General features: G+C 39.4%; 1 pseudogene; it reads left to right on the forward strand.

The window, feature by feature from the left end:
- The first annotated feature begins 391 nt into the window (after positions 1 to 391).
- Positions 392 to 8,418, forward strand: LOC149840170 (cytochrome P450 76T24 pseudogene; annotated as a pseudogene).
- Positions 8,419 to 14,543: the final 6,125 nt, after the last annotated feature.

A 14,543-nucleotide genomic window follows, 5' to 3' on the forward strand; every position in this document is an offset into this window, starting at 1 on the left:
GACTCTTACCGCAAGAAAAAGAAGAGACGTAAACTTTAAAATATTTTTTAAATAATAAAAGCCTGACTCAGGCCTGAGCCAGACTCCTCTATATAAAGACACATGAACAAGTGAAAGAAATATCCAAGAGGTGGTCTGAAATCAAATGGCTGTTTACAGTGATCTGATTTTTTGGCTTTTAATTTTCTTAGCATGGGCGTATGGCTTTCTCCTCATTTTCAAAAAAACTAGGAAGCTCCCACCAGGCCCGGTAGGCCTTCCAATAGTTGGTTCTCTCTTGGAGCTTGGTAACAAGCCCCATGAGTCACTTGCTAGGCTCTCAAAGCTATACGGACCACTCATGACTCTTCTACTCGGGTTCAGAACAACTGTGGTGGTCTCCTCCGCAGAAATGGCCAAAGAGGTGCTGCAAAAGCATGACCAGTCCTTCGCGGGTCGAGTGGTCGCGGACGTAGCCAACATTTCAGACTACCCCAATTCCTCAATGGCGTTTAATCAGATTGGTCCGACATGGAGAGAGATGAGAAGGATCTGCAAGACTGAATTATTCACGCAAAAGAAACTGGACACACTGAGCAACCTTCGAGAGCAGAAGGTGCGAGCCCTCCTCACTCATGTCCATGCAGCATGGGCCAACGGGCGCACGGTTAATATCGGAGAGTGTGTCTTCAGTACCAACCTCAATTTGGTGTCCAACACCATCTTTTCGGAGGACGTGGTGGAACTGGAGTCGGAGTCGGCAGGGGATTTCAAGACCATGGTTTGGGGGTTGTTGGAAGGTATTGCTAAGCCTAACCTCGCCGACTACTTCCCCTTGGTGAGGTTGATCGATCCTCAGGGCCTACGACCCCCCTTTGCGACTCTTTTGAAGCAACTGTATGCAGTCTTCGATGAGTTGATTAACAGGCGTTTGGGGTTGTACGCTGCAACAGAGGGGTACAAGAAGAGGAACGACTTCTTGGATGTCCTTCTTGAGCTTTCTGGAGATCCAGGCTCAATCTTCACCAAGGAAAACATCAAACCAATGTTGACAGTAAGTTTCTTTTACCCTCTTAGCTTATCCACTAATCGAGCCCGAGTACTTGCTGAAAATCATATAGCAATTTTTTGTCTTTTGTGTTATACACGGATAATTACTGCACCGGTTAGCGAATTTTTGTGTTTTGGGTACGAGCAGGAATCCAGAGAGCGGCATACAGTCAATCACATGATGGCATTTCATGTGGGCTGGCTGCACTGAGCCTCATGCAATGCTGATTGGCCAGTGTCACGTAGCCATGGCACTTAGCCCCAAGCAGGTTATCACCTAACCACGCCTCCAACTTCGGACTTAGCAACCCATTTTTTTTCTGAAGAGTAGAAGCCATGAGAACCAATTCGACTTGACCCCGCCCGATTTTGATGGACTCATGGGTTGGTATTTGGTCTAAAATTTTAGGCTCGTCTTAGAAATGCTCAGTTATTAGGTAAGAAAAAACATAGACCTGTCTTCACGGGACGTCACAAGTTTGAAACCCACGGGTGGCGTCCCTTGACGCAAGGTTGAAGCTGGGTGTACTTCACGATGGTCCGGGGGAATCTTAAGGGTTTTACCAACCAGAGGCCAGTGAAGGTGCTGTCGGTGATGAGAGGATTTTTCCTTGGATTATCAAAAAAAAAAAAACATATATAGGCCTGCACTTAATTAAGTGTATGTAATCCGTTTTTATGCCGACCCAAATGGTTTTAATTATGCAATTTGTACCCACACAACCAACCGAACTAACTGCACCCATTTTGTACCACACTCCTCTAAAGTCATGGTTTCAGTCTCTAAATTCTGGCAAGCTTTAGATAGTGATTTTTATAAGCACGCCAACTAGGAAGTGTTTATAGTAGAGTTTTTTTATTATGTAATCCCGTTAGACCCAATTACAAAATGTGTCTAGTTAAAGCTCAATCAGCTCGACCCAATTAACCCATATAGATTTTCAGTTTCAGTAGTACCCACACTTGAAGACCAAATTCAAATTAGGTAGGATCCGGATCTATTTTCAGAACTGATGAAAAAGGAATGAGTCTGTTTGATGCCCAACCTATTCATGCCAACCTGATTTATGTTCACACTCGTTATCCCATACTGAGGCCTTCTCCACAGTCTGAATCGGTTTGGATCTAAGTCTAATTTTTAGATCCATTACAAAAACACGTTTAACAAAAACCTGACTCAAACACAACCTAGTTGCTCCCGTACTTCCAGCCCCACAGATATTAACTGGTTCTGGGGCATAGTTGGTGCCAATATGTTGTCAAAATGTCACAAAAGAAACACGTACGGCCCACTACACGATGTGAGTAGGGGTGTCAATGGGTCAGTTTTACCTTAACCCAACCCGTACCAAACCCTATAGCGTCTGGGTATGGTGATAACTATAAGAAGACCCGAGTCTGGACCCAAAGGTCGGATTAATACATGCAGCCAGGTACAGTTTGTGAAATTTTATACCAGACTCAATCCTAACCCAAGTTCCGATTAAGACCGACAATCTTTAAATATAAAATTGATAAAAAATGTTATTTTACAGGGTATGGCCCGAGTCTGGTTCATGTAGTTATTATTGGGTCCAAGTATGGTTTCTCTTATGGTGGGTCCGATTAGACCCAGGTGCACACCGGATACCATACCCAAAAATCAGAGCCAAGTCTGGTCCACTTGGGTTCGAACCAAACCCGAGCCATTGACACCCCTAGATGTGAGTATGATGTGAAGATTCAATTTTTTTAAAAAAAGGAGCAAAAAAAAATGATTTTTCTCATTTTTAATCAATACAAATTATTTTTTCTTATTTTAATACATAAAAATGTATTCTTTAGTGATTTTTTTTTTAAATCATTTTAAAACATTAAAATAATATATGCACGTATCAGTGTCCATGTCACCGTGTCCGAGCATGTTCAGTCATGTCACGAGGAACATGCCACCAAAATGGTTTGTCCCTATGACATAGGTTTCTAGCTAACGATGCAAGTGGATAAGATAGAGTCAAATATTCAATCCAGAACCTTTACATTTCTGAGTGCAGAAATTTCAAGTTAGAACCATATGTGCATCTATATCTGGTTTAGGTTTGTTTAGTCTCATTATTTTCATATTCAGATCTATTTTTTTAGTTGGATTTAATTTGAATTTGGATTAGATCCCAATCATAATGCATTTTTTATGTGCAAGGAGCTTGTTTTTAACTTTTTTTACTGTATCAGCTATTATATACTTCGGATCCAGATTCCATTTAGTTCATCAGCTATTTTTTCTGATCCAGACCTTGATGCTGATTTACTATTTGAACTCTGAGATTTTACTCAAGTCTACAAAATTCGGCTTGCACATAATCATTTTCACCCTTATTTCTAGTCTAATCTCAATTAACTTGGCTCATAGTTAATTAGGGGTGCCAACAGGTCAGGTATAATTTGATCCTGACCCATACCAGATTCAGTAGGGTTTAGGTTTGGTAACAAAATAAAGGGGTCCCATCCATGAGGCCCTATTAGCATACATAGCCGAGTATGATTTATGAAATTTTCATACCAAACTCAGCTCGACCCGAGTCCCATTTAACATCCATAATTTTTATAAGTAACTGGTATAAAAAAAATTGGTTTTTAACTGGGTTTGTATAACACCTCGATCTAGGACTTTGAGAGTCCAAGTCTGGTTGGTATTACTTCTCAAAGGAAAAGCATTCTGAGTTTACACAGAGAAAACATGTCTAAATTTTTTTTCCTAATAACTCAATTTCTTTCTCAAAATTTATCATTCATAACATGTGAAAGTAAAGATTACATAAATATTTAATGACAAGAAAACAAACTAACAAGTATTCTGCTACAAAGTTAGAGTAGCCGGTCATGTCCTGCCTGCGCTAGTGTATCTGAAACCTACAGTTGTAATTATATAAAAGGTGAATCTACAACTCAGTAAAGAATAATTATAAGCAAATAATGACTTTAGCTTACAACTGTAGTGCCTTTTAAACCTCTAGTCTGAGTTTAGTTTTCGATACACTACACATGATTTGTATGTTTTAATTTTCTTCTTTAACACTCTCAAACAAACACTCACGTACACCAAGTATAACACTAGGTCAGTTATATCGATCATAGTCGTCTATGAGCATAGCAACCAGCCTAGAATACCTCAATTCTATAATGTTAGCTAGACTATGAACTATACGCTGCCAGTGATCCCTAGATTATTAGGCACTGCAGTGAAACAACAAAGGGATCCCACCAGTAGCTAGCCAAAAAGGCAGACTCAAACTCAATCTCGGCATGGTTCATGATATATCCTAACTGTGATGGCTTCTAATCATCCATGGTTATCTAGAGTCCCAAATACTATGTGAATATAACGCTTAGTCATATTTAAGTTTATTATATTAAACCTTATTCTCAAGCTCATGTTTCACTCATTCTCTCACGAGTGATATCGTGAAATGATCACGATGGATCTCACTCTAAATCTTAAAATGTACTAAGGTTTACACTTATATCATACTAAGCATGCAACAAAGTAGAGTCTCTATGATGTTAAATCACTGGCGGACCACTCTTCATGGTGGCTACACTCTGGCTGCGAAATAGGTAGCCCTTTTTACAGGTGTCACTTTCGAGATTTAAGGAGTTATGCATGTTAATTTCAATATAAAATTCACATGACATGATTAGAAAAAATAGACTCAAGTCTAATCATAATCTTATCATAATGCATATTATTTGCAGATTATAACATAAATATGTAATCATAAACAAAATATTTTTCTAATATGCATGATATATCACGACTAACACGTGTATATAATCATCTCATTACAATGATATCATGCATGGTCATTTTATGCATATTATGTTCATACTGAAGGGCTATATTTCTAAATATGCAATATCAATCATAACATGTAACACAATATGGTTTGTTTACAACTAATATTACTTTTAATATCCCTTACCTCGAGTACCAATGGTGTGCTCTTATCACAATCGAGTTTCAACAGGCTTTAACAATAGGATCTGATTATCACGCAAGTATGTTCATATTAAGAGACATAACTTCTTTATACTTGACAAAATTATCAAAATACTTCTCATAAGTTGACTCGTCAGACCTCAATTTTTGTGCCTTCTGTTTGACCAAAACTAGATGACAAAAAGATTTTTCTCTATGATATGAGTCCAATGCATCAAACCTCACTCAATTTTGAGTTCGGAGTGTAAAGTTATGACCATTTTACTTAATTGAATATTAGGTATATGCAAAGGTAATTTGGTCATTTTGACTCTTATGATTTGACCAAACTCATTTTAAGTCAATATAGGTTCAGTCTGCATTTAGTGTACTAGGTTCACTGAAATTAGTCTCAACCCATCTGGGTTTGGTTCAAAAACTCAATTGGATTATCAAAATTCATAAATAATCATAAATTGGATCTTGATTCATTTCTTATCTAGATCCAAAACTATAAGACTTGATCTAGACCTAGTTCTGATCTGGATCCAAAACTGTTAGACTAGATTCAGACTCAGTTCTGATCTGAATCCAGAACTGATGCGAACCATATCCAGTTCTGTTCTGGATCCAACACTGTCAGACTAGATCCAAACTCAGTTCTGATTTAGATCTAAAACTGATCCATTCAGCTATAAGTTAGATCTAGATCTAGTTCTAATTTAGATATAGAACTGTCAGACTGGATTTAGACCCAATTTTGATCTAGATCTAGAATTGATATAAACCAGATCCAATTCTGTTATGGAAACAACACTGATCTGAACTAGATCCAGTTCTTATCTGGATTCAGATTTGTCAGACAAAATCAAGACCCAGTTCAATTTTGATCGGTTCAGATTGACTGGATTGAACTGGACCCAAATTCAATCTGGTCCAGATCAGACCATATCCAAACAGAGAACCGAGATCCAGTCAGACCCAACACGGTCTGGTTCACACTCAAACCGGTTTGGTATGACTGAGTCGATCCAATTCAGTAAGACTAAGTTGGACCAGTTTGGTTCGGTATGATCAACTTTTTTTTTATACTTGGTTCAGTCTGGGTCACACCCAGACCAACCTAAGTCGATCATTAAAAGAAAAGGGTGGAAGGGGCACAACCCCTTCAGATTTCTTCCTCTATGTTGCAGAGGGGCCGACGACTAGAGCCGCCCCCCTCCCTCTCTCTCGGCAACAAGGCCGACAATCATGCCTATTGGCTTGTTGTATTGGGGTTTTCTACAACTCGCCAGTAGTTTCTGAATGATCGAAAAAAGAAAGAAGGGGAAAGAAAACGTACCTATTGGTTGTCATCGGTAGTTTCAGTAAGCCTCTCTCTGCATCTCTTTCTCGATTTTTTTCTCACTCTCGCTCTCTATTTGTCAATGAGTGGAGGGTTTTCTGTGAGGGCTCTTTATAGGGCCCTCAGGGTGGGTGAGGATAAACCTCACCCCACCTGTCGATTGTGGGGGGTGAGGTTTATCCTCGTACCCCTTGCGATTATAGGAAAGAAGATTCACCCAAATGGGAGAAACCCTCTTCCCTTATCCCACTTTTTTTTCCTTCCCCACTTAACACTTTGGTCTGGGTCTAGTTTACCGTATTCTTATTACTAGCTATAAAGTACTTCAGAACAACCCAGGCTTGGTGAAGGTCCAACCCATTGGCACCTATTGAGAGCAAAAGAAAACTGAGAAGACAAGCTGGTGACGAAATTGATGTGTGAAGGGAAAAACAACAAGCAAGTTAAAAAATGTCAAGATGCATGAAGCATCAAGCACGTAAAAAGCATAAGGAGAAGCGAAAAGGACCCAATAACGGAAATAAATTAGAAAAAAAAATAAAATTGGAGTAAAACCTATGGTTGTTTTACTTTGCTTTTAGCTAAAAACATTTAATACATACACTCTTTTTACAAGAAAATTTTAATTTAAAGAAAATGCAACTCTTTTTAAACATTATAAGCACTTTTCATGAACCTTGAGAAGTGTAAATTGCCTATATCATAGTTTTTCTTTTTGAAAGGCAAGTTGGGGTTAGGCAGACCCCCATCAGTTACTATTCAATAGTCTCACTAGGTTTTTTTTAACCTGCGACGTCCCACTACAGAGAGACGTGCACTGACAGCTCCTACCAACCCATAGTTTTTTTTTTTGACAGAGAAAGCTGTGGTTAGGCAGACCCCAACCAGTTATACAACTAATACCATTGGAATTCAAATGTGCAACATCCGAACACAAGGTGACGTGCACTAACTGCTCCTGCTAGACAAGCAGAGCCCCCGTTTTGTGTCAAAAGTATGCATAGTTACCAAGAAACTAAATGAATAGGGGAAGTGATGGATGAAGCAGAAGCAAGCAGGCCGAAAGCCAGTGTTAAAAAGTAACATCGAGGCATAATTCTTTGAAAGCGATTATCGAAGCGTGTAGGGTCCAAAAGGAAACATGAAGGAAAGGGAAGCGAGTGAGAAGCAATGCTAAAAACAAAAATATTAATATAAAAAACACAAAAAACAATAGGAAGACGAGTGAAAGAAAAGAAATGACAAAGGGAAGCAATTTGAAGTTTTGAGAAGCTTCTCCTAACTGTGGTGCATGTATAATAAACAGGACCTCTTCGTGGCAGCGAGTGAAACAAGCACTGGCACAATAGAATGGGCAATGGCAGAATTACTTCGCCACCCTGAAAAGATGGCTGTTGTACGGTCCGAGCTAAAACAAACCATCGGCACAGGCCGTTTCGTGGAAGAGTCAGACATTTTACAGCTTCCTTACTTACAAGCAGTGGTGAAGGAGACCCTAAGACTGCACCCACCTGGTCCTTTTCTCATACCACACAGAGCAGACGTAACTACAGAAGTTGCTGGGTTCACCATCCCTAAGCATACTCAAGTGCTTATCAATGTATGGGCTATTGGACGTGATGCTGCATACTGGGAAAACCCAACCTCCTTTTCGCCTGAGAGATTTATCGGGTCGGATATAAATTTCAGAGGTACTGATTTCCAATTCATCCCTTTCGGAGCAGGAAGGAGGATCTGCCCTGGTATACCTTTGGTGGTCCGCATGGCTCATCTGGTTCTGGCTTCTCTCATCCATTCATTTTCATGGGAGCTTCCTCACGGGATGGCACCTGAGCAACTTGATATGGAGGCCAAGTTTGGGTTAGCACTAGTGAAAGCTATGCCTCTTCGAGCACTTCCCTCTCCCTTAATAGAGATGTAAATAGGGTTGTCAATGGGACCAAAGGTGTTTTGCAAATTTTGGCTGTCCCTGATCTGATCCGATTACCAAATGTATTTTAGCATCCGAACTTTGGCATCCCTAGATGTAAATGTTTCTGGCATGGTCAGACTTATCTAAATAAATCCATGTCAAACTCAATGGGGTATAGCAAAATGGTTGTGTCAATTCAAGTGTTTCCCTCGAGACCATGGTGTATGTTCGCCCCTGATGATTCACTGAATTCCACGTCTGTGTTCGGGGGATCGAATGAGCGCCACGTATTCATGCACATGGGGCTCGTATTCCCGTGTATGTTGACATACTTTGCATCGGACTCTGGTGCTATTGCAAAGACTTAATCACCCTTACTTGCTTTTCTTGCCCTGAAATGGCTGTTCGAGGAAATGACAAAAATATCCTCCATTCAAAAGTTGTGAAACGACGGGTCGATAAAAGGACAAAAAAGTCCTCCATCCAGAAAGTTTGATGTTAACCATTTAAAGTGGAGACGTTCCCTATTTATTAAACTCCTGCGCCATCTGCTGTAACAGTTGCTCCCATTATCAACCCAAACTTTGCCTTCATCTCCAGTGGAGCTTTCCGCCTTGTTTTTTATCCTGTTGTACAAGACATTGTCGCCTTCTCGTGCCTGCCTTGTGTTACAAAATATTCCACTGTCTTCTTTTATTTGTCGTTGTTGTTAGGCATTATGGAAGAAAGCAATGATGCACAAACATTCAAACCAGTGCCATTAAGGCAGCGTGAGTAGCTTTTCATCTCATCATGCTATCGATGAAGAAGACATGTCGTCTTGTGTGCCATTAAGGCATTGTTTGGTTATTGCAGGTAGATCATGTCCTTACGATGGTTGGAAACTTATCGATATTTGTAAGACGCTGGGACCTGTTGACAAGAATGTTTGTTTACAAATGCTAGGAAGGGCCTCTACCCCATCAGGTATCCTACATTAACTCATCATATGCATTATATCTCAAACCGCTGTATTAGTAACAGACTCCCGTTTTTGCGAGATACATTTTTGTTAGTTAATATCGATTTGTTTGCTATTATGCTCAAGTTCTTCATTATCGATTTGTAATTTATTGTGCGATATATTTATGGACCTTTTAGATAGTATGGTTTTGTATCGTCGAGTTTTAAGTTATTATGCTGAACTTTCGTATCGATTTTCAATATCTTACAAATTGCTATACATATCGTTTTGTAAGATATTATATGTTTTGTAATATGTATTTGTAAGATATTTGTACACAGACTTTGAAAACGTGTGGATGCAGAAACACATCGTTACACGCCTGGCGGAGCGATTTTCGCATGCATATCGCTGCTATCTCAGCGACTTCTATTGATCTCGCTTTAGAGCCTCGCGTTATCGTCAACACACATGTAGGACATGTGTATTTTATTGGCATGGTAAGCGACAAGTCGATGCTCAGTATAAGCAAACATCAAACCGCACTTGCTTTGATACTTTCATTCATTAAATCGCTGCTTTGACTTGCTTAACCCTAGTGGTATCCGTTGTTATATACATCCTGATTAAATCGTAGTAAACCTATGTCGCTTGCTAACACAAATTGATATATTGCTTACAAAACATTCCACTGTCTTCTTTTATTTGTCGTTGTTGTTAGGCATTATGGAAGAAAGCAATGCTGCACAAACATTCAAACCAGTGCCATTAAGGCAGCGTGAGTAGCTTTTCATCTCATCATGCTATTGATGAAGAAGACATGTCGTCTTGTATGCCATTAGGGCATTGTTTGGTTATTGTAGAAGGATCATGTCCTTACGATGGTTGGAAACTTATCGATATTTGTAAGACGCTGGGACCTGTTGACAAGAATGCTTGTTTACAAATGCTAGGAAGGGCCTCTACCCCATCAGGTATCCTACATTAACTCATCATATGCATTGTATCTCAAACCGCTGTATTAGTAACAGACTCCCGTTTTTGCGAGATACATTTTTGTTAGTTAATATCGATTTGTAAGGGTAAAAAGCTGCAAACAGAAATTAATATATTGCTTAAAACATTTTTGAGCTTATCATCAGGTTGTAATAAAGATAATGTAGCTCAATCAATCGAAAGATCTGGAGAATTGAATATCTATACTTATGACGCAACTGAAGAATTGAACATTTGCACTAACGATGCACATGAAAAGAAGGGTGCAGGCATTAGACCCACTCTTGACTTGAATGTTCCAGTGGAAGAAATGCAATTCAATGATGAGGTAGACTACCATGACAGTGCACATAATAAAGGTGTAGGCACCGGGAATGTACACGGAAGTACACTTGACTTGAATGTTCCAGGAGAAGAAATGCAATTCAGTAATGAGGTAGATTTTGATGTCAGTACACTTAATAAAACCGGAGGAAGTGGGAATGTACATGGAATTACACTTGACTATGTTCCTGTAGAATGAATGCAGTTCAATAACGAGGAAGATGCATATAAATTTTACAATGAGTATGCCTTAAAAGTTGGCTTTAGTGTGAGAAGGTTTTCTTGGTCAAAAAATGCACAGGGTGTCTTGGTTAGAAAGACATATGTCTGTTCCAAGCAAGGTTGGAAGAAATCAATGGGAAATCAAACAACGAGCATGCCAGAATCAAGATGTGGATGTCAGGCGAGATTGGTTTTAAGAAGACATCCGAATGGGAAATTTGTCGTGCGTACTTTAATCAGTGATCATAATCATGATTTATCTGCATCATTTATGACTCCTATGCTAAGGTCACATCATAAAGTAACTGTAGCGCATGCTGCAATGGCTGAAATAGCCGATAGCGCCGGCATTACACCAAGGAAGACAGAATTTGTTTACCCGCATAGATGGTGGTCGCGAAAATGTGCCATTCACACCTTTGGATCTAAGAAACCACTTGAGAAGGAAGAGAACAGATAACATGAAGAACGGAGAAATATGTTCTTTGGTTCGTTACTTACAGAATAAATCAAGCAATGAACATGGTTTCTTTAGTGCAATGCAAGTGGACGAAGATGGATATGCTGTGAATATGTTTTGGGCAAATTCAAAGTCTAGAATAGATTATGAATGCTTCAATGATGTGCTTGTGTTTGATACTACAGTAAAGATTAATACTAAACATTGGCCATTTGCGCAGTTTGTGGGAGTGAACCATCACGCACAGAGTTGTATATTAGGCGGTGCTTTTGTGTATGACCAGACCAAGGAAAGCTTTGAGTGGTTGTTCAGAGTATTTACACAGGCAATGAATAGGAAACATCCTAAAACTGTACTTACAGATGGTGATTACGCAATTGCGGCTGTAGTGCTTCATGTGTGGCCAGATGCACATCATCGCCTATGTTTGTGGCATATCTTTCAAAATGCAGCAAAGAATATAGGACACATATTTAATCAGAATACATGGTTTGACAAAACGTTTACAAGGTGTGTACTTCATAGCGTAGACGAGGTCACTTTTAAGTCAGATTGGGACAAAATGATTAAGACATACGACCTTACTGACTGTCTGTGGTTACAAAATTTATATGCAAAAAAAGAGAAATGGGCATTGGCATATGGAAGACAATACTTTTGTGCAGGTATGATAAGCACACAAAGATCCGAATCTATGCATGCCACCCTGAAGAAAACCCTGTATTCATGTGTAACAATGTTTCATTTCATGGAACAATATGAATTATTTGTAGACGATCTAAGACAGAATGAGCTTGAACAAGACGTGAAATGCTTCAATACACGACCTCTAACTTTTGGCATGCAAATATTGATGCGACCTGCAGCTCTGTATACACTAATTGTATTTGAATGGATCAAGAAAGAGGTGTTGCATGTCATGAATTGCAAAATAGAAGGACTCGTGCAAACCGAGAATATGCACAAATACCATATTTTTGTCAAGGCGAAAAGCATCAGGAAAGGCAAGAAGCACATGTCACGTACAATGTTGACAACGGAAGGGTAGAATGTTCGTGCAAAATGTATGAATTCAAAGGTATTCTATGCTGTCATGTATTAAAGGCACTCAATCAAGAGAAGATACAAGAAATACCTGAGTCTTACCTAATGCGAAGATGGAAGAGACGCGCAAAGATTGAAATGCTCGTTATGGACAATGCGAGTAAATCTGGTGTTGACCAGAAGCGCCACATAGCCTCTCGTTACCAACAACTATGTAGGTCATTCATGAATGTTGCTGATTTGGCATCGAGAAGTGAAGAATGCTACGTATCTGTGAGAAAAGCTGCAATGGAGTTACTTGAAAACGTGGAGTCAAATCACCTTAAGTCTGTTGCAGCGAATGAATACCAGCAGAAGATAATGGGATCGAACATCGCAGGTGAAAATCATGTTTCGCTTGACACTCCAAAGAAGTTGCGTCGAAGCGTAAACATTATCTTCAATAAGTCAGTAGTGAACGTTGTTGATTATGATGGACATATTCATGAAGCGAAGGGTATCAAAAGAAAACCTGCCATCGCAGTCGTCGGAGGTCAAAGGGTGCACTGGAATTGGTTGGCAAGAAAAGGACTAAGAAACAACCAACCTGTAATAAAAAACAACAAAGCCCTTCAAATGAATAGGTATTTTTGACATTATATTGCTTCCCATTACGTGAAGCTTGTCAATATCTAACTCGTGTAATATCCAACATGCAGCAATACCCTACAGAAGTACCAGCAAACGTTGAAACCTCTATTCCTCCCGACCATATTTCCGGAAAGGATTGCTTCAGTTTTACAAGTCTATTGGTATGTAATCAATGTGGTGAGGAGGTATGCATTTCTTGTGAAACTTAATGCACTGTCTGATATTTTCTCTATCATGACAGACTCTGATGCATTCGACAGATGGGTATGGGACGCAGGAATCTCGTGTGGGCTATTAGTTTAGTTGTCATGCCTCTTTGCATAACCCGATTGCAACATTGTCGGATTTGTTACAAGTTTATAGTGATTTGTCATCGACGACTTGCAGTTCGTGCTTGTGTTTTTTTGATTTGTGGTTATCGTTGAATAGCGATCTGTGTCATCGCAGCATAGTGATGTGTGGGTATTGTTCGAATGTCAATCTAAGCGGGCTGAGAAAGGTTGTTCAAGTAAGTTTTTATGGGGCATTGATCAAGGTTGTGATTCATTTTATGATCTGAGTTTGCTATCACCACGCAAATGAATTCTTACTTAGATCATGAAATGAAACGCAACCATGATCAATGCCCCAAAAAGACTTACTTAAACAACCCCTCAGATAACGCTTAGAGTGACAGTCCAACAATACCCCCAAATCATTATGCTGCGGTGCCAAATATCGTTATTCGACGATAACCAAAAAATCACCATTAAGTTATGTCATGAACCAGCAGAAGCCAGAAATCGCTATTTAGCGATTAAAGCAAAAAAATCGCTATTTAGCGATTAAAGCAAAAATACAAGCACGGGGCGCAGGTGGTCGATGACAGATCACTATAAACTCGTAACAAATCCGACAATGTTGAAATCTGGTCAATTTACCAACGTTAGTTGGTAAAGCTATGATTGTAAATAAAAGGCGTCGATTCAACTTCTTCTGCAACAATTCTTTCGTTTTCCCAACACCTCCAATTGTTATCTTGTGAAAAATTTTAGCCATATGTTGTAAATAAAAGGCTAATCAATGTGTCGTTTCTCTTCCTCACTTCATTTCTTAATTGATAAGTAAAGCTCTTCGTCTATTACAGAGTGAGCTTTGTTCGCTTTAACAGTGGATGTGCAAGTGTGAGGGGTACTCCATAATTTGTCATAATCGCTTTGGAGTTCTTAACGTGGGTTCGTTCAGATCCCTCTGTTTTTTATCAACAAACGTTGATTATCGCTTTATACTAGTATCGTTTAACACCGCAACTCAGTGTTGACTAACACTGCTACGTGCTACCGCGATGTAGGGCATGAACAATAATTTAACGAGTTCTGACGTCGTAATTGACATCAGTGAATAGCGTAAGTAGAAAAGCTACCACCATCAGAGAAGATCGATGCGACAAAATCGCTACTGATGATCAAAAGTAAACTGTCTTCGATAAGTTGCGGTATTCGAAACGACGGGTTGTCTTCGATAAAGGGTGGGTTGTCTTCGATAAAGGGCAGTATTCGATAAAGGGTGGTATTAAAACTCAATCATTTAAGTTGCGGGTTGTCTTCGATAAAGGGTAGTATTCGAAACAACGGTTTTTTAATTATTTAAAACCAAATCATTTAAGTTGCGGGTTGTCTTCGATAAAGGGAGGTATTCGAAACG

The sequence above is a fragment of the Nuphar pumila genome, chromosome 4 (genome assembly GCF_984573655.1).
Source record: "Nuphar pumila chromosome 4, dmNupPumi1.hap1.1, whole genome shotgun sequence".
NCBI lineage: Eukaryota > Viridiplantae > Streptophyta > Magnoliopsida > Nymphaeales > Nymphaeaceae > Nuphar > Nuphar pumila.